Source organism: Elgaria multicarinata, chromosome 2, assembly GCF_023053635.1.
Source record: "Elgaria multicarinata webbii isolate HBS135686 ecotype San Diego chromosome 2, rElgMul1.1.pri, whole genome shotgun sequence".
Classification (NCBI taxonomy): Eukaryota; Metazoa; Chordata; class Lepidosauria; order Squamata; family Anguidae; genus Elgaria; species Elgaria multicarinata.
In genome coordinates, this window is record NC_086172.1 from 106,321,274 (window position 1) to 106,343,194 (window position 21,921).

Sequence of the window (21,921 nt, forward strand, 5' to 3'; positions counted from 1 at the left end):
TTCAAAACCAGACTGTCAAGTAAAGACGAACATATCTGGACTAGCTATGTGATGGGATAAAAAGGGCAAAATATAATGGAAATACACTTCTACACATGCAAGACATTGACTTAGATGAAGCAATGCTAGCAGACACCCTCTATGAATTCTGTCCAGAGTTTGAGTCATGAAATAAAAATGGCCAGGATTTCTGAACTTTATTCATAAAGAAATTAACTAAAGCATTTGCGGTACTTAGACAAAATGCTCTGATTTATTCTTTCCCCTGATTTTCCTCCCATCAATCAATTGCCTCATTTTATTTAATTTTACTTTTTCACTTTCAGAAATGGAAAATAGCTTTAGCTACACTATAAAGTATTTTCAATAAAATGAAAAGAAAGTTCAATAATCTTTATCTAAATTACTTTAAATCACTCACAGGAGATTCATTTTTTATACACCGAGTTGTTTGGCTGCTACTTCTGCTTTATCATATAACAGAGGGGTGCACTTGAAACCCCATCATGCAGTCAAAGCATGTGACGGTGTTGTGAGTTTGCACCAGCTAGGCCTTCCCCACAATGAAAACTCAAGTATTGGCCAGACCATCACCAACAGTGCATTCCATGGCAGTGTGAAGGGGCTTGATTCATTTAAGACTTATGTAGCTAAGAGTCTTGAAGAGGGATCATAGGCCAATTATGATTGTCCGTGGAGGAGTCCAACATGTGTATATCCTTATGCACTTATACGGTGGAATCCAGTGATGTTTTTTATGCTGACAGAACTACTTCTCTCCTGGAAACTGGGAGGAAACAGTCCCCCCTCCACCTTGCAACCACCTCAACACCCTCAAAATCTGTTCCAGACAGCTGGGTGACCTGCCATAGTAGAGATTTTCAAGGGGTGGGAAGCACAAGGAGGAGGTGAGTGGGAGAATTCTGCTTATGTGAAATTTAGTTTCTGGTCAAGGTTCCTTCACACTGTCTCTGAAAGTGCGGTTCGAAGCCATGCTGGGAAGAGGTCTGGTCAGCATCCATTTCCTGTGGGGGGACAGAACCATGCAATGTGTTTTCAGTATAGCTGGAGGTATGCATGAAGCCACCTGATGTCTTCATATGCAAAAGAAGAAATAGAATTGGCATGAGGAGTAATCAACACCCTTCCCACATGGTCACCACAGATCAAATTTGACTGAATATGCACCTTCACAGATTCTTCACCTTCTCAGCAGCTACACAGATCAAATCTATTTTAATTCCATTCATCTTCATGCTAAGAATACTGTGAATCAAATGATATAACAATGTTTTCTTATATCCAAGTAAGCAACTGGCCACATGTTTTAGTTCATTACTATTGAATGAAAATATACATGGAAAATTTCCCAGATACTTTGCAATCAAGGCTGTACTCTTACCCGCCACATTTTCTGTCCTCATTATTACACAGAAACACATTACTATCTATATTTCATTACATGTGGGACATTAAGAAGCCTCATGAAAAAGCTAAAGTGGTTTCTAATGGATCTTATGTTTTTTTAAACACCATGCTACTCCAATAGAGGAGAGCTTGCATAATTAATACTACATTTTTAAATATATTAGCAATATTGATGACATCGACAAGAAATGCAGATGTTATGGGTACAGAATTATCCATTAGAGTAAAGTGAAAGGCAGACTGCAAAATTGCTTTCAGGCAATTTCCAATTTCTATCTTTTCAGGATCAAGTGTAATAATAATAATAATAATAGTACAACACTCACAGAGACAAAAAGACCAGGAACAATTGTCTCTAACTGTGGAGGCTCTTCTTGTCCTCCAGAAAATGCCACTTGAGCAGAGAACCAAAAAGGAGACATCTGCCAAGTTGGTTTTCCCTCCAAAGTGTGCCAAACGCTTGTTTGTGAGGATATAAATGTTTGCTTGTATGGGCAAAGCAGCCAGGGTGGTGGGGATTTGAAGTGGCAGACAAGAAAAAGGTGAAGCCCCCTATAACATATTGGGCCTGTTCATACAACATGCTAAGCCAAGGTTAGGCTACTGATCCTTTTGCAGCAAATGGTTTGTGAGCACTGTGATTATGTAGCCACCAGGGACAGGAATGGTTCACAAGACATGCTAAACCATAATGTTGAGCTCAAAATGCTTAACCACCATGGCTTAGTGTGTCATCTGAACAGGGTCATTAGGTCACACCAGTAAGGTGAAACAATAACTGGTCTGATGCCTTTGTTTTATCTAAGGGATGGGCAAATTGGCAAAAGTTGAGCTCCTCAAAGGTCTCCGAATTTTATCTTAAAGCCTGTTCCTATTTAAGTCTGTATCAGGCTGCAAGCTGTGTTTTGTTTTCCTTTTTTCATGAAAATCTACATGTATTTTTGTATGAATTTTCCCAAATGTGTGCTTCTTTGAAATGGATGCATTCTTCTCCCATTGACTAAAACGTATTTGTGTGCATTTTTCAAAGATACACCTTTTTTTCATATGCATTTTTCAAATGTACATAGGCTGTTGAATGTATTTTCTTCGGTCCTTGAATCACATTGTAAACTGGGAAACCTATAGATGTTGACCACAGATTGTGTCCAAATCTATGTTCAGTCTGGAAGGCGCAAACTGGGTGAATCTTGATCAAAAAAATGAACTGAACTGAATTGTTCATGCATCCCTAATTTTCATACAGTTCTCAGTATGGTATCCATCTTTGCACTGTACTAAGAGCACAGAACTGGAACACGCTAAGTGACAACAACATAGTGTTGTTTAAATGGATACTGTTGTTTTATACTGTTGTTTTTATATTTTTGATGGTTTTTAACTTATTTTTTTAATGTTCACTGTTTTTAACTTTTGTAAACCACCCACAGAGCTTCGGCTATGGGGTGGTATATAAATTTAATAAATAATTAAATAAATAAATATATTTTGCACACCCCTTCCCTACCACTGCTCCTATCCTCAAAAATGCTTTTCCTGAAGAAAATGGCCATCAGGGCTAAGTACACACTTCTGTGAAATATGTATTGAATCCCATGACTTAGATTATCTGAGTAAAATACTATAAAATCCAAAACTTGTTAATGTAGGAAGTCTTTGTTTTGGATAAGAAAAATGCTTGGCCATAAATGAGAAGGAGGCTAGGAGCTCCATCAGACAAGCATTTTATTTCATGATCATTGCTGGGTAATGGATTTTTGCAGGTCCCTCTCACAACGTCATCTGCCTCCCACATGCCTCCCACCCCTTCTAGCCTTCTTCGTGCCACAACCCACCCACCCCCAGTAAGTCCAACTTATTTTTAGATGGAAGTTGCCGCTATCTCCTGATGTGTGCAGGAGAAGCAGGACCAAAATGACCCACTGAATGGTCCACATACATGTTGTTTACTTCTTTTTTCAAAAAAGGAAGTAACGAGGGACAAACACGCAGGTGGAGAAGCAATGGTAACCAAACATGATTTCCCCCTGTGTGATGCTCTTCGAGTCTTCAAGAACCTCTCACAGTAAGAGTGCTTTCTTAAGACAAGGAGGTGGAGTAGTTGGGATTCAGCTCTCTAATCTAATAGTGTAGCATTGTTGTATGTGTTTCTGCTACTTAGGAGTTTTTGAGTAGCAGCCTAAAGAAATGCTTAATGTTATATATCACGAAGGGAGGGCCACACAGCAAGTCAAAGGAGCTCCAATTAGCTGAACTTTTAAGTCATGAAATCAAATGACAGATCCAAATGGGAAGTTGGATAATTGACATGGGATTAGGAGAATGGAGGGATATGTATGAAGACAATTCTGTTATAGGCCAGAGGGCCAGTGTGGTGTAGTGGCTAGTGTGTTAGACTGGGGGTCAGATGTTCCAGGTTCTGGTCCCCACTTGGCCATGAAAGCTCACTGGGTGACTTTGAGCTAGTCATACACTCTCAGCCCAACCTACCTCACAGGGTTGTTGTGAGGATAAAATGGAGAGGAGGAGGAGGAAGAATATGTATGCCACCTTGGGTTCCTTGGAGGATATAAATGAAATAAATAAATGAAAGCTGATAAGCTGTACTTCTAAGGAGAATAGAACAGATGATCTCCAGGAGCTCAAGGATATGCATTATATACGTGAAGGAGGGGAAAACACTGTAACATCTTCCATGGGACCCAAACTAATGCTGGCTTTAACTAGGACTCCAGATCTGAACCAACACAGCATGACAACATAAAGCAGGCCTCTTTTCATATACATACTTTTCATAAGCAAAGTAGCTATAGAAGCAAAATAGACCATATTATGCAAAAGATAGTCCATAAAACCAACCACTATGAGTACTGGACAATAAGAGTATTAATAAACAGCTGTGGTTTTTGTTTTGTTTTTAACACTACAAATAAAACTTTAGTGCCACACCATCCCATAGTACAAAAGAGAGTGTGGGGATCCTTTTTGCATGCTCAGTGGGAAAGGAAAGTTTAACTTTCATTCTGTGAACGTCTTTCAGTTGGTATTTTCTTCCCATTGTCCTTTGTACACTCTGACAATCTGCCTAACCCAGTTGGGTTACACACTGAATCTATTCAGAATAGAATGAAAGTTTGCTTTAAAAAGCTTCCCTTCCTGCCACATAAGAATTCTCAGATCAGTCACACCTTCAGGTTTCCAAAAAAGAAAAAAAAGGGGGGAGTACCCTTGTGAAAAATAGACAACAATAACTTTTTGAAATAGTAACATACAAAAGAAAAAGGGAAAAATAAAGCCACCCGCAAGGTACCCTGAGGTGCTGCCAACATGTCACAGATGTACAACACAGGGATGTAGGAAATTGAAATGTTGTGAGATGTAAGGAATGACAGCTCTGTACCTGTGGATTGCTTTTACTTGAGCACCACTAACATGTCTGTTCTCCGCAATAGTTGGAATAATTTATTCTTTTAGGAGGAAGCCAATTAAGAAAACAAATCAGAACCTTTTAAAAATAGTTCTAATCTTATTTTGATCTTTTGCCATAGAAGTATTTCCATTTGTAGAACTTAAATATGGATGTCAGAAGAAATTTCCCACTCTGCCTCTGCCCGCTCCCCCCCCCCCCAAGACATTGCCCTCAGGCACAATCCTATGCATGTTTAGACAGAAAAAAGTTCTACAACTCCCAGCATGTCAGTATGGCTGGGGATAATGGGAGTTATTATTCCAAAACATCTGGAGGGCACCCAGTTGGGGAAGGCTGTTGCAGACATTATGTTGCCTTCCCTTAAAATGTCCTCAAATTCCCCCAGATTGCACAAGGAATCCTAAAGTTGTCTTGAATTTCAGCAACTCTGATATTAAACCATCTTGGAAAGGAAAAGATTCCCTCTAGTAGATAGAAGTTGTGATGAATTCAGGGGAAGTAACTGTTTGATCTGGCTGACGTGAGTTGTCAACACTTTTATACATTATTGCTGCTATGTGGAGCCTAATCATGGGGAAGTGATCTTTTGACAGTTGACACATTGCATGAGTGACATTTCTCCCCATTATAGGCCTTGGACTAAATAAAAAAAGCAAAACACCCCTTCCCCATTTTTTTGTTTTTTTGTTTGTTTATTGTTTCCACTGGCTTTCATCCTACATCAAACAGGACTTTAGGAAATGTTTCCTCTTTCTCTGCAAATTGCAAAACAACAACACATGTGCAAGAAGGATCAAGAAAGTTCCTTCTCTTAATCACAAAACGTAGGTCAAATTCCCAAATAAACAGACTGACTTGTGTATACACTGGAATCTCATAATCACTTTATATTTCCATTTTACATATTCCATTAAAATTGTCTGTTTTGTAGACCACACAAGGAAATGGACGAAAGAAATATGCTGTATACTAAGTCTAAAAAATCTACATAAAAACTAGGGCTGTGCACAGGACCCCCAAGCTGTTTCAGAGGCCAATTCAAAGCTTTTGAATCAGCCCCAGTCTGTATTGGCCTGTTCCGAAGCAAGATTCAGACATCTGAATCAGGTCACCCATCTCCTGAGCTGTGTGACCCCCCTGCTGGACCAATCAGGAGTGCCCACAGCCACAGCTGTCACCACTTCCCCCATGGAAATTAAATGTTGTACAAATGGTGGCCATAAGATTACCATGTATGCAATATTACAGGTGTAAATGGGCCGTTTATGCTCATAACATTGTGTACATGATGGCTGCCAGTTGTGCAATGTTTAATTTTCAGGAAATAAATACAATGGCTGCAGCTGTGGGTGGCTCTGGTGGGTCCAGATAAAGACAGGGTGCTTGAGCAGCTGGGCAGGCAGCTGTCTGGATTGGGCTGAAGTGATCCAAAGTGCTTCAGCCTAATCCCAACCTGCTTTGGACTGCTTCAGCCCAATCCTGACCCACTTTGGGACCAGACTGATCCAGTCCGAATCAGCCCACTTTGGCTTGGAATATGGATCTAGAGCCAAAGTGGTGCACAGCCCTAATAAAACATGTTTTCAAAAATGGAAGCATGTGCACTTTTTCAATGAGAACCAGCTGTAAATGATACAGAAACCGGAACCTTATGCATTCGTTGAGCTCACTGCAGCAGTAATGCAAATTTATTACTAACTAGTAATAGTGTTCTCTAAAATTATGCATGGGAAACATGTTGCCAGTTGAAACAGAATATTAATTGAATTCAGTACATCTAGCTAGATTTAAATCCACATCCTAATGGAAACTCTGAAAGTTTGACTTGTAAACTAGACACTTGCCATTTTTATTCGAATAAATGTGTTTACAAAGACCAATGCAAAAGTAATTCCAAGGCATCGTTTACATTTGAATTCCCTTGTGTGTCATTTGCACAATTCCTGGGTAATGACAGCATACAGCATCTTGTTTCACACACATTTTAACTTGTTCCCGTCTATTACCCAGTGAAAGTGGCTCCTTCTGTAATGATAAATCACTTCAAGCTGCTTGATACAGGTGTTTGTGGTACTGTGAAGCAATGAGGAGGAACTACAATATGATTATTGCACAGAGAACTCAGAATTCACACTTCAAGTACCTCTCCTTGTTTTTGTTTTGTGAAGCATCTACATAAAACCAGCCAGCAGCACAAATTGGAAAAGATTAAGAGTTATTCTGCTATGGGCTAATTGACCTTGTCCTCAATGAAGGTCCCATGAAAGATTTGACTTTTCATTTTCACAAGCATGTTCCACACTGTTTCCAAGCATAGTCCCTGTGGCTCTTTATGACAAAGGCCAGTTGGTGTAAGCCATTACTGGGTTACTTTAGTCCAGCTAAGTCTTATGCTCTGTCAAGGACATTTTTAGTTGTGAACTGTAGGAATGGGGGAGAAATTTCTTTAGTTCACATTTTAATGGGAACTTACCTAATATAATGAATTGGTTACACTTTCAAACCAATACACAAACTGAACCTCAGTTACCCTTCAAAATTCACGCTTCTTTGAATTTTGCAATGGAGTTCTCCAATCAAAAAGTGTACTTTAGTGAAAATAACATGCAAAAATGCATTATATTAGGAAAATTGCTTGCCCAAAATGTGCATATTAGGCAAAATTGTGTACAAAAATGCATGAGTGTCAGTGTGGTATAGTAGTAGTCAGAGTACTGGGGAGATCTGGATTCTTGTCCCCACTCTGCCATGAAGCTCTCTGGGTGAGATCAATGGCATCACAGAGCTCTAAAAGATAATTGAAGTAATTATAAACCAATCTGAAGGAAAACTTGGGCAGAAGAATGAAAGCTGCCTGTATTTTCAGAGTAAACAGAAAGAAAGAAACCTGAAACCTGGGAAGGATATCGTTAGCTTAAGGCAAGAACATCTCACACTTTTTTTTCAAATTAAGAAAGAACTAGAAGATTGCTTCTATCCACTGTTAAAGGAGAAGGTGCCAAATTCAGAAGTAACTGCTGTGCTAATGCATTGCTTATTTTGCTATGATGGTGAAGGTGGTATATCCAGTTCTTTGCAGTTCATGAATGCTTTCAATTTTTCACTGTGCCACAGCCCACTACATGGCCACAATGTAGGCAGCTGCAGACAACAAGATATGCTGAACTTATGTTTCGAACCTACAAATAAGGATAGCTCCCTTTTCAAACATACCTGGTTCGTCTCAATTTCTTCACTTCCAGTATAAGCACCAAACTGAGGGACATGGGAAGGGTCCCTGTGGAAACACCCTTACCTTAATGTTCAATCAAAACAGAAGGATTCACTATTTTCATCTCTAGGAAAACAGGAAGCTGTCTTATATCAGGTAATTCTCCTAATTCTAATATTGCAGGGATGGGCAAATTGTATCCCTTCAGATGGTTTGGCTCTTATAACTCCCATCAGCCCTAGTAGCATAGCCAGATGAAGGAAGATGGAAATTGTAGGCAACACATCTGGAGGGCCACAAACTGCAGTACTAGCTATTCTGAGTGTCTTAGCTCTCTATGATGTCTCTCATACAAGGGTCTTCTCCATCACCAGCTATCCAATTCTTCCAACTGGAGATGCCAGTGATTGAACATGAGACCTTCTGGATACAAAGTTCTACCACTGAGCTATGGTATTTCCAAGGTCCTGAGCTGAGATACACTTTGAAAATTTTATTTATTTTATTTATTTATTTATTAAATTTATATACCGCCCAATAGCCGAAGCTCTCTGAGCGGTTTACAAAAGTTAAAAACAGTGGACATAAAAAAAAAGTATACAAAACTTAAAACCATCAAAGATATATAAAAACAACAGTATAAAACAGTATCCATTTTAAACAACAGTTCTGGGATCCATTACAAAAAAAACCCAACTTAGCATATGTTGTTAAATGCTGTTAAATGCCTGGGAGAAGAGAAAGGTCTTGACCTGGCACCGAAAATACAACAATGTTGGCGCCAGGTGAGCCTCATCGGGGAGATCATTCCAGAATTGGGGGGCCACCACCGAAAAGGCCCTCTCCCTTGTTGCCATCCTCCAAGCTTCCCTCAGAGTAGGCACTCGGAGGAGGACCTTAGATGTTGAGCCAGTGTACGGGTAGGTTCATGTCGGGAGAGGCGTTCCATCAGGTATTGTGGTCCCAAGCCATGTAAGGCTTTATAGGTTAAAACCAGCACCTTGAATTGGGCTCGGAAACGTATAAGCAGCCAATGCAAGTGGGCCAGAATCAGTGTTATATGTTCCAACCTTCTGGTTCCAGTTATCAATCTGGCCGCTGCATTTTGCACAAAGGCTCATGGATTCACTATTTTCATTAAAAAGTGAGTTTTGTCTATTTTAATATATTTTATTATAAAATTTCATCAAAGGAAAAGAAAAAGGGGAAAAGTGGCTTATACAGATTTAAAAATATTAATTTTAATTTATACAGTTTTCTAAGAACTGGAACAAAAGCAGACCAAAGATACAAATAAGTATCCATATCAAGGTGGTGTCTATATGCCACCCATTCAAATGCTGAAAGCTGTTGTAAAGTTTTCAGTCCATGGCATTATAGGAAGTGAGTATTTATCCTTCCAATCTTGCAATATCAGTCTTCTAGTTGTCAGAAGGGCACAGAAAAGAATCCATTTGCGCTGACCATGCATTAACTTCCAGGAAGCAGGTAGATAATTAAAAAATGAATTTGCCTGAAACTTTTACTCCAAAGAGCAGAACCATTCTGGAGACGGAATCTCCCTCCTTGCCCAACACAAGGCACGGCTGCACGGTTGTGATCAGAGCAGAAGCTTCCTGACAGCATGATGAGTAATGATGTCATCTTTCCTTATTAAAGCTATACTCAACAAACCTCACCAGATGACAAATTAAATTTATCAGGGGCACTCATGGGTACCTGTCGTGAGGATTGAAAGAACAGTGATGTTTATTGTTGTAGTGCTACTTAGCGTTACTGAGCTCTGACCACATTGTACTGACAGGCATTGTTTTGCATCTTGATTAATATTGATGATATTCCCTCTTCTGCAGCATTTCAAGTAAAGTTAACCTGTACTCAGTTTGGGAAACTGGTCTGGCCATGCAAAGAGTAATCAGACTGTATTTATAGCAAGCAGATAACAACAACAACATCAGTAGATTTTTTTTATTTTGTACTACAACTTCTTTTATCATTCCAACTATCACTATTGTCACTTTATACTTCCAATCTACCCTATTGTTAATACTCAAGTATTGTGAATTAGATTCCCATGGACACCTATGTATACTCACTTACAAAACCTATACAAAGGACTGAGGTCCTACTCACATGGTGAGGTGATCATGGTGACAATGTTTTGTTTTGTTTTTGTTTTTTTCTGGACCTGGAGGAATTGGTTGTGCCTAAGAGTGTTCTTCAATAAAATTTTGTATTCAAAATATGTTGACCTCAATAACCATACTTTAGTGCACCTGGAGGTTTCCTCCCTTTAGTCCAAATTAAACTGATGTCCTCTCCCAGATATTAACGCAATTGGAGGATAGAGTTTGTTTATGCAAGGAGATTCACATTCTCTTTCAGAAAATTATTTCCTACAATCAATGCCAATCTAGACATTTCACCGAGACTCTGGCAAACGTTATTTGTTTTGACCAAGATAAATTTGAGTCCGCTTTCCCTTAATGAACATTGCAAATCAAAGTATGCGGAGCCCATCTTCAGGACATTTTATAGACGAATCATTTCCCCTCTCAAACAAAGCTGCTTTGTTTGTCTCAAGAAGTTGACAGGGCTGATTGCCAAAATGAGCTATTCCCATTTCCTATTAAAAGTTTACAGGGATTTGAGGGCACAGGAGAAAATAAAAACAAACATACACACACCAGTGAAGGACAAATAAATATCATTAAACATTGTATCATGTTTGTTGGCACCTTAAGTATTTTGAGGTATGCAATTTATTTTGAAACAGGGTGAGAGCGAGCTTTCTATAATATAAAATGGTGTATCTGCATTAATCCCAGAAGGGTTGCACAGCCCTTCAGTTGTACTAGAGACAGATAAATTGCTTACTACGTGCAATCTAAATAAGAAAAGGGAAAGAAAGAAACTTCACAGAGAGAGAGGGAGAGAGAGAGAGGAAGGCCCTTTCAACACCTAAGAATTATCCCAGGAAAATGGAGGGATCATCCCTGCCTGCTCCCGGGATCCCCTATGTGTCATTTGGATGCACAGGGATGATCTTGGGATGATCCCAGGATGAATGGCTGGTGTAGACATGCCCAGAGAGAGAGGTGAATGATAGCTTTTAGAAACAAGAGGAAGACATGGAAAAAGATGAATGGGTGTCTGAATGAAGGGGGCATGTGGAAGCACATCTTCCAAGAGAGATCCCACCACCTCCATTCTCATACACACCCTGCAATCTTTTAATCTTCTAAGGGAGGTCAATTTAAAGGATCCTTTGACAGTGGGAGGATGACTGATTCTAAGGGAGCACATTCCTTTCAACTTAACTATCAGTGCACAATGCTCTCCCCTGGCAACATCCCTGTAAACATTTAATAGGAAATTGGCACCATATAAGAACAGTGCTATGCAGAATTTTCCAACTCTAGTGGGTTGTGGAGTTGAAGGGAGGCAGGGGTCATTCCTATGCCCAATATTTTCCTGCAGGTTAAAGACCTCTCTTTGGGGCAAAGTAAACACTGTGTTAATTTTGTGAGTGTAATTTTCTATGTATGTCAATAGCACCTGGGAAGCCTTGGGACTACAGTGGGGCTGGGTGGGGAAGGGGAATTTTAAGTTTTTCTCTCCCTAATATGCTTCTTAGGATACATAGCTCCTCAGAAGCTATTTGCATTCCATTGAGGTTCCTCTAGTTTCAACACAGCCACATTAAGACATGCTGAGGCCATAAACCCTATACCATGAAAATAAAGGGGAAAGGTGTATTACATTATAATAGGAAAGGTAATGAAAGGGCACCACCACACATTAAGGGGTCCATGTAATTAAACAATGTAAGCTTTCTCTGAAGATGTGTATAAAAGGACTAATGAAGTAAGTTGATTTGAATTTCTTTTAAACTGGCTCTGGTTTGTACTTATTGCCTCCAATACTAAATGCTATGTTGCCACATTTTCTCCATATAAGGCAACTCTGCTGTAATGCACACCAGACTTTCCAAAATATATAAGCCAAAGCAATTTCATCTTAGTTGTTTTAGATCTTATCTATCTCCAACATATTTAGAGGACCCTCATAATATGAGTCTCTAAGCATGGCTTACTTGGCTTGTCCCTAAATCTGGCCCTGGGTGTCAACTAATGACATGGCTGTTTTGGTCATTACCCAGCCTTTCCCTGTTTGGCTCCTAACCTGTTGGCCCACAACACCCCCACTTTACTAAAGTAGACAGAAAGATAACAGAATGGTTGATCTGGAAAATGGAAAAAATTAAATTAAATTAAAAAAAAGTATTTTGCACCATGGGAAAAGAAAAGTTGGAGAGAAGAGGGGTATGTAGAAATGCCTAATGCAAAGAACCGTTCAGAGTTTGAGGATGTTAGCAAGAGGGATACTTGCCTCTGCCCCTTCTAAGCTCTTCCCCAATTGGATATCTTAGTCTTCCACAATTTACCTGCATCCCTGTCTGAAACCCTAATGGAAGGATAACAACCTTGGTCCCTCTTTTTTATACCTTTGTTGTGTGTGTTCATTTATTCAATGCAGTCAGGGCAGGAGAAATTCAAGAGTGTTAGGAGAGCTCTTACAAAAAACAAAACAAAAAACCCTTTCCATTCATTTCTATCCAGCTTGGCTGTAAGAAGGCATACTCATTTAATTATTCCACCCACATAGGGAGCATCTCTAATTAAAAGAAAGCAATGGATTTAAACAGGGAATCCCATTTTACAGTATTTGATTCCTAGATGTAGGGTAATTACTTGTGTTATGCAGGCTTGTCTAGCGATGAAGCCTGGTGATGCTTTGATCCTTCCCTCAGACGGGGTGATTGGGAGGTTCCAGTGGCTGTTTGCAAGATGCAGACAAAACAGAGCATCTTTTTAAGAAATATGACAGCCCACAGCATCATCTTCCCACTTATTTGAGAAATGGCACAGAAGGGTTTGACCTCCGCAGGCTGAAGCTCAGGCTTAAAAAGTCTATTACTGTACACTGACAGCTTCACCAAAGGCAAACTGATAATAATGAAACGAGCAGCATCCTGAAGCCTCGTATGCAAATAAAAGGAATCTGAATGTCAAATGCATTCTTGAATGCCTGACTTCCAAACAAACACACTGCTGCATTGAACAAGTGCAGGAGGAGGCACAACACTACTCTTTCACTCCACATGTTTTTCACTTTCTGTAGACTGTAGAATATCGCGTTACATTCTAATGGAGGAGTAAATATTTGCATAATGATTATTATCTTACATATATCAAGGCATAGAGGCAGAGTAACAGGGGCCAAATTATCAGGCCCGGCCTAAGGCAGGTCACCACTTGAAGTGGGAACACACCGGGCCGCTGTTGCCACCTCCTCCCTCCGCCCCACCCGATCTGTCCATCTGCCTGCCCACTTACTTTTCAGGTGTGCCTCAACAGCCCACCCACCCTATTATCTTTAATTTCACAAGTACATGCACCTGCATCCCCAACGTGCTGCCCGTCAGGTTTTTCTGCCTTCAGGATCTGTGCAGGGCCTGTGTGTCGGGCAAAGTATTGTAAGAGATCCCAGAACGTCTGAGACTTCTTGCAATACTTTGCCTGACCTCATGCAGGTGCCGTATGGCTCCTGAAGGTGGAAGCATCTTATGGGCAGTGTGTCAGGGAGGCGGATGCATGTAAGTATGCAAAGAAAAGTAAGCCATCTGGCAGCCAGCTGGGTTGGGAAATGCACAAGCGGGAGGCATGGTGTGGGAGAGAGGGAGGGAAGGTGCAAGTGGCTGCTCCATGGTCCTGTTGACTGGCTGCTGCCCCCACCAGCAGGACTAAGGAGGGGCAGACATTTAGAGGGGTAGAGTGCTACTCTTCCCATACTCAGCTGCCTGCTGTGCCTGCATCCTCTCGCTTCATGGTAGGGCCTAACCCCTTGCTGAAAAAGGGTTAGCAGCCTGACCATGGCTTAGCATGTCATCTGAACAGGCCCAGTGTTTATAGTCCTTCTAATCCTTATTGTGTTTGCTAATGTTATATCCAAGAAAAGCCATGTTCTTCTGATTTTAAGCTAGAATGACCTTAAACTGGAAATTAAAAACAGGTAAAAGCTATGGAAGTCTATTTTTGTAAATGGCACCCAAATAAACTGTTGAACTTGGTGTGTGTGCATGTATTGGAAGGAAAGAGGTTAAAGTCACTTAGTGCTTTTAGTTCAATCCAGACAGTACACTAACACACACACACACACACACCATTACTGAGCACTGCTCAGCTCAGTGCCCAGGGTCACCCATCACTAAGCCTTGGATTTATCTCCTTACTAATGACATTATCACCATAATGTGTATTGCAGACAAAGAGTTTTTAGCCTCTACAGTGGGGCCAGCTATTGACAGCTATCAGGAATGGTTGCATGTCACAAGACCTGTGGGGCACTGGAACTAAATGAGATGGTTAGACTGAAAGTTGAGAGATAGACTGGGGGGCGGGGGAGAAGCACTACAGAGACTGTCAGAGTGTGGGGAGACAGCAAACTGTCAGCTCAGGAAGAGGGTCATCAGGACCCCATTAAATTAAGCAACATTTTGGGGTCCTATCTTAAAATCTACATCCTGTGGAGACAAATGGTTGGAAGCCCTCCTACATGTTAACAGATAACCCCTGAAGTTTGTTTATGTGGTCATACAAACAATTAGCAATGTTTCCAGGCATAGAAGTATGTACATTGATGGTGCTATATAAATAAATAATAATAATAAGTATGGACCTCAACAGCTTGTGATACTGGCCTCAAATACAAGGCAAGCATTAAAACCCTGAGAATTCTTCTCCAGCTCAGCATACGAAGGGGGAATCTACACTAGCCGTTTATTGCAGGATTGTATTGTAGTCATCACTAAGAGGCCTCATGACGTTCACTTGCTCCTGCCTCTCAGTTTGCCTGGAATATCCCTGATATTTTGTCACATTTTTTCCTGGCTCTCTCACATCTAGTGCAAAGAACATTTGCAGAGTGCACCCCCTTTATGAGGTTGTTGCTGTTCGCCATGAGTTCCAGGCTCAGTGAACTGCCAATAAGCTGTGAGGGTGTGTGTGTAGGGTATAGGCGTGTTTTAACGCCAGTTGGTTTTTTTCTAATACAAACATAACTTTGTGCAGGAGCGCATATTTGACACAGTTCATATCCCACCCCCCACGTGTTGCTGTGTATCTGCACTGGTGGGCATCCTTCAGGAGTCATTAAAAAAATGACTCATACCCAACTGCCTAGCCCTGCCCACTTCTACTGATAGACATGTGGTACCACCCTAATGGGGCACATGTGCTCTGGCAATGGCACTCCTCTAATTGCGGTACAGATCAGTCCTGTGTGCCCCTTGAGGGGCAATGGCGGAAGCAGGGAACCTTCAAGAGCATGCCTCTTCCGTTGCGAAAGGGCTGCAGGTATAGATTAGCCCAAAGTGAGTTTCTCCACATGCATCACGAGTGCTTTATTTAAACTAAAATCCTCTTTTAATTGAAGTCCTGGATGTCATTTAGTGCTCACACAGAGCTCATCAAAAACCTGGAAGGGGGCTGTAATTTGCAATGATCACAGAGGCAACTAGACTTAAGTATTTTGTTTCTAATTATATTTCTAATGTCTTACTAAACAAAAGAACATTGTCTAGGGCACTAGCTAGCACAGTAGTAACAATGTCAGCCTGTGGTATTGGCTTATAGGGGTGTGCAGAGTGGGTATTCTCCACCTGAAGCTCAATTGAGGCAATTCTCTGCCCTTATTTCCAGAGCAGGTCCCTCTCTCTGACCCGTTAAATTATCCATCAGAGAACCATTCCATTCCTCACCAATGTCTCCTGGATAAAGAGGGCAGAATGTGTGTGTGTGTGTTTAATTGATCAATAATTAAAATATTCGAAGGGAAAAGTATAAGAAACAGGTTTCACAATGGTGGTATGATGCAGCTTGCAGATCAATGAGTCTAGGCTTAATTACCTTTACATAATATAAACTAGGGAAATAACAAAACAATGCAACAAAAACGAGTGATTATGCTTAGTAGGTGGTGGATCAGAACGTAAGGAAACATACAAGTTTGAACGCTAGGTGTTTAAAGCAGCACAAATTTAAAAAGATTGGTTTTCTACAACAAAAGTTCCAAAATGAGAAGTTTTGTTGCAATAATTACATCAGTCTATAGGAATGTGTATTATTAAGCAATTACTTTGGTGGTAGAACACACCGTCGCTGAGAGGGTACTATTTTACGCAAACATTTAAATTCATTTAAATTATGAAGCCTAGTTTGAATTCTTGTCAGAACTGTGATAACGCTTGGCAGAAACAAGCATCCAGATTTGCCAAATGTCTACCCATACTCACAAAGCAAAAGCATATGCTTCCTTTCCCTGTCAATCCCTTATTAATCCTTTGATAGACTTTAAGATTATTATTATTATTTTAATAAACAGGCAAACAGCTTTTTAGCAAAAGATTCCCCTCCTGGTTTTACAGCAGAATGTGGGCAAGTTGCCATCATTACAGGGAGTCTCCTCACTATGAAAATCTCACCCATTATTATCTCCTTTTGCATCAGTGCATTTACTCGCACTCCAGATGCCATCCATTATTGATAGCATTTCTGTCAACAGCTGCAGCAGTACTTGTGAAAAGCACCTCATACAAGAATGCCTAAAAAAGATAGGTTGATGCTATTTAAGATTATTGTAAGCTGGGTGGGTGAGATGGCGGGAGCACCGTCTGTTTTCGGTACACTCACCTGCATTTCCATGGCATTCTTGAATCTAACACAAAATAAGAACTCCCACATACTTCTGGGAGTCTGATATGAAAGAACAACTTCGTTGTCATTGATTTACCCGCAAATCAAATACAAGTCATGTAATCAAAAGTAAGGCCTTGATCCTCAACAATCCCATTAAGAATTGAATCATATGCAACCTCTTAGAGAGAGCGGCAAGCTACAGCAGATCCTAAATCACTCTCCATTTGGACAGACTGCAGAATAGGATTGGGTGATAATTTCATTTTAGCTTGATTTTTATGGCAAAATTAATAAAAATTACATATTTCTGACCATTTGGGATGGACCTTGAATTTTAAAAAAAGAAAAAACTGAATGTAGGAGAAACCAAAACAGACAGATTCATACGTCCAGATGCAGGGATCTGAGTGCTTAACGTTAAAAGTTTGCATTTCAATGCAGATCAAATTTATTTATTTATTTATTACATTTCTATACCACCCAATAGCCGGAGCTCTCTGGGCGGTTCACAAAAATTAAAACCATTCATAATATAAAACAACAGTACAAAACCATAATATAAAATACAATAAAAAAACTCAACCAGATAAAAACAGCAGCAATGCAAAATTACAAATTTAAAACACCATGTTAAAATGTATTTATAGATTGTTAAAATGTTGGGAGAATAAAAAGGTCTTCACCTGGCGTCTAAAAGCATATAATGTAGATGCCAAGAGAACCTCCTTAGGGAGCTCACTCCACAGCCGGGGTGCCACATTATTATTATTATTATTATTATTTATTTATATAGCACCATCAATGTACATGGTGCTGTACAGATTACACAGTAAATAGCAAGACCCTGCCGCATAGGCTTACAATCTAAGGCCCTCCTCCTGGTAGCCACCTGCATCACTTCCTTTGGCAGGGGCTCACGGAGAAGGACCCCTGAAGATGACCTTAGGGTCCGGGCAGGTACATATGGGAGGAGGCATTCCTTCAGATAACCTGGCCCCAAGCCGTTTAGGGCTTTAAATGTTAATACCAGCACTTTGAATCGGGCCCGGACCTGGACTGGCAGCCAATGAAGCTGGAAAAGGACTGGCGTAATGTGGTCTCGTCGGCCAGTCCCTGTTAGTAAGCGTGCTGCCCTGTTTTGTACCAGTTGAAGTTTCCGGACCGTTTTCAAAGGCAGCCCCACGTATAACGCATTGCAGTAATCCAAACAAGAGGTTATCAGAGCATGGATAACTGTAGCTAGGCTATCTCTGTCCAGATAAGGGCGCAGCTGGTATATCAGCCTAAGCTGATAAAAGGTGCTCTTTGCCAGTGAGTTCACCTGTGCCTCAAGTGACAGTTCTGGATCCAAGAGCACCCCCAAACTACGGATCCTTTAGGGGGAGTGCAACCCCATCCAGGACAGGGCAAACATCACCTCGTCGGACAGATGAACCACCCGCTAACAGTACCTCCGTCTTGTCTGGATTGAGTCTCAGTTTGTTAGCCCTCATCCAGTCCATTACCATGCCCAGGCACTGGTTCAGAACAGCCACTGCCTCACCTGGGTTTGATGAAAAGGAAAGGTAGAGCTGGGTATCATCCGTATATTGATGACACCTCAGTCCACATCTCCGGATAACCTCCCCCAGCGGCTTCATGTATATGTTAAACAGCATAGGGGATAAGATAGAGCCCTGTGGAACCCCATGGCTTAGAAGCCACGGCACAGAGCAATAATCCCCCAACACCACCTTCTGGAATCGGCCATCCAAGTAGGAGGGGAACCACTGCAACACAGTACCTCCAACTCCCAGCTCAGACAACCTATCCAGAAGGATACCATGGTCGATGGTATCAAAGGCCGCTGAGAGGTCCAGGAGAACCAACAGGGTCACACTCCCCCTGTCTCTCTCCCGGCAGAGGTCATCCCACAGGGCAACCAAGGCAGTTTCCGTTCCAAAACCAGGCCTGAAACCCAATTGAAATGGATCTAGATAATCCGTTTCATTCAAGAGTGCCTGGAGTTGTCCTGCAACCACCTGCTCAAGCACCTTGCCCAGGAAGGGGATATTAGCCACCGGCCTGTAGTTGTTAACATCCTCCAGGTCCAGGTTAGGCTTCTTCAGGAGTGGTCTAATTACCGCCTCTTTTAAAGAGGCCGGCACCACTCCCTCTCTCAAGGAGGCATTTACAACCTCCTGGACCCAGCCGGCAATCCCCTCCTTATTTGATGTAATGAGCCAAGAGGGGCAAGGGTCAAGCACACAGGTGGTCGACCGGACTTGGCCAAGCACCTTGTCCACATCCTCGGGCCTCACTAATCTATACAGTTGTGTTGTCTCTTTATTGTCTCACCTCCTTCACTTGCCACACCAACTGAAATGCAACAGTAACTTTTTTATGTGAAGGTTTCTATTTAAAATGTCATCTCACATACATTTCCAAGTGTTGGTCCCATAAACACCATCCATGATATATATCAAAGTTGATGTGTGCCCATGGGTTCTGCATTTTGCATTCTCAGTTTTGTAGATCGGATAATCTTTAGAACTATCTTTGTTGCTATAGAACAATAAAAGCCTGGAGATATGAAAGTTTCTGATTTCACCTCATGAGTAGGAATGGAGAGGGAGCAAGGCACCATCACTTATCTGAGAACTCAAATACTTTGGATCCACACATTTTTGAAAAGTCAAAAGCACACACTGCTCTAAATACTAATTTTCAGATGGGTAAAACTGCAAGAAGTTATTGGAGCTGCTCCAATGTTAGGCAGGGGCCATATCTTGCACTCCCATACAGCTTCCTTAGATCTCATCTGTTTTCCTGCTGGAGAGGTAGTCCAGAACATCACATTTTTTTATTTGATTCATAACAAATTCCTCATCTTACAAGAAGGTTCGTGATCACCATCTGATCTTCATTATGGCATGACTCTCTCTCTCTCTCTCTCTCTCTCTCTCTCTCTGGCCTTAGCTAGACCAGGCTATATCCCAGGGTGATACCAGCGAGTGCCCTGTGCGTCCACATGACGCACAGGGGATCCCGGGATCAGGGAGGGATCATCCCTCCCTTGCTCCGGGATACAGCCCTACCCATTGGGCCCCGCTTTTTCCGCGGTCTTGGGCTGAGCCCGAGACCATGGACCGTGTGGCCCATTTCTGTGGGTTTACTCGCGCAGAGCTGCACTGCGCCCATCGGGGGTAGGGTGGGGGGAGCAGGGAAAGTAGGCAACATTTTTTTAAAAAAAAACTTACCTTTGTGCATGAGCGTTCGTGCGCTCCATCCCCTTTAAGAAAATTTTAAAAATGGCGGGTGTGACACCTTTCTTCCTGAGGTCATTGCACCTTATGTGTAAACGAGGGCGAGATCTCACCTTAATAGCAACATGAGGTCTTCCCTCCTCACCCCCAGAACAAAAGGTAGGCCTAGCTAAGGCCTCTGTGTGTTTGTGTGTGTGTGTATTTTAAGAAGCAGAAATAGAAATATGTGTTACCAAGTCCCAGAATACTTTTGCCTCTTACTTCCAAACTGGCATCAGCTAGGAGTTTACATATTCCTGGGTCAGGACAGTCATGTTGAATTGCCAGCAGATTAAAACCTATTCTCTTCTTCTCTGGTGTTAGGGTTTCAAAATCTGATGAATAATTTTTAACAAGGAATTTTTTGTTTTACGTATTTCATTTTGACATGAGAGAATCTAGAAGAAAATGCTTCCTCTGCTGTTATGATTTACATCTTTCTTCACAATAACTGTCTCTATGGCTAAACAAGAAATGAAGCCAAGTTGTTTCTGAGGCAGCTAACAGTGTGATTTCCTTTTCACATGGAGTCAATGAAGACGGCATGCTTTAAAGAAAGAACAAGAGAAAAGATGTATTGTTGTGATTCAGAAATGCACAACCCTGGTCTAGGAGAGAAACAGCGTTCAGGAAAAGGTGGAACAATGGCTGGAGCAGATGGAATTCGCTTTTTAGCATCTGCCAGGCTTCCCCCACCCCCCCCACACAAACCACTTCAGAGAAGCTTTTGGTGATCACATTGCAGTGGTGGATGGGGCCAAAGGCAAAAAAGGAACATGGCCCCAAACACTAAAGATACATTAAATACCAGCATATTTTAGCTTAAAACTTTTACTTCTGGTTACTAGACCTGAGCAGAGGCATTTCAACCTTTTAAAATGGTTGAAAAACACAGAATCTGAGAAACCACCAAAGGAAAGAAGTGGGCCTGACCATTTCGGGAACCCTGGAGATTGGGCTAGACTGGGACCCTGAAGGGCCAGATTAGGCTCCCAGGTTTCAGATTCTACACCACTTGTCCTACATGAAGGCTTGTGTCAGGAGCAGGAACAGCTTAATTTGTTTTAAATTATCAAAAAGGGAAGTTAGTGCAGCCAGAAAAGAGAATGGTGTCACTGACCCTTCTGGACCCGATCCCACACCCTAAATAATCTGTAATGTACAGAGCACTCCAGATAGCAAAGAAATGCTAGGCAGTGATAAAAATGGCATTCCTCCATAGCAAACTATGATTGTGTGAATATTGAGATCATGTGAATTCCAGACACTCTGGAGAAAAGATATTTAGGCCTATACCAAATGTGCTAGCTAGAAAAAGATGTATGCTTTCCTTCAGCAATTGCATTATAAAGCAATTGTTGCTCGTCTGTAGGTAAAAGCGTTGTGGTGTGCAACAATCTGTACTCATGTTTTCAAATCCTCCTCTTCCCTTTCCTGAACAGCATGGCCTTGTTTACACCAGCCATTTATTCCAAAATAATTTCCAAGTCATCCTTACTGGGCCACATGATGTACAGCTCCTCCTGTGGTGATCTAAGGTCCACCCCTCAGTTTTCCTGGAATATCGCTGACTGTTTTGTCATATTTTTTCAGCTATCTTGGTACAATTATTAAGTATGTGGATGGTGTCCCTCCCTCCCATGAAGCTGTTGCTGCTCAGCACAAGTCCATGGCTCAGCGAACAGCCAAACCGCTGTCAGGGGTGTGTGCAGGCATTTTGGAGGTGTGTACGAGCATTGCGTTATACGTGGGGCTGCCTTTGAAAACGGTCCGGAAGCTTCAGCTGGTACAAAACAGGGCAGCCCGTTT

The 21,921-nt window shown here is 41.4% G+C and overlaps 1 protein-coding gene across 4 annotated transcripts in view; it reads right to left on the bottom strand.

Annotated features, from left to right (window-relative positions):
* LUZP2 (leucine zipper protein 2) overlaps positions 1-21,921 on the bottom strand; it is a 464,552-nt gene that overhangs the window by 148,916 nt on the left and 293,715 nt on the right. The gene's annotated exons all lie outside the window — the stretch shown is intronic.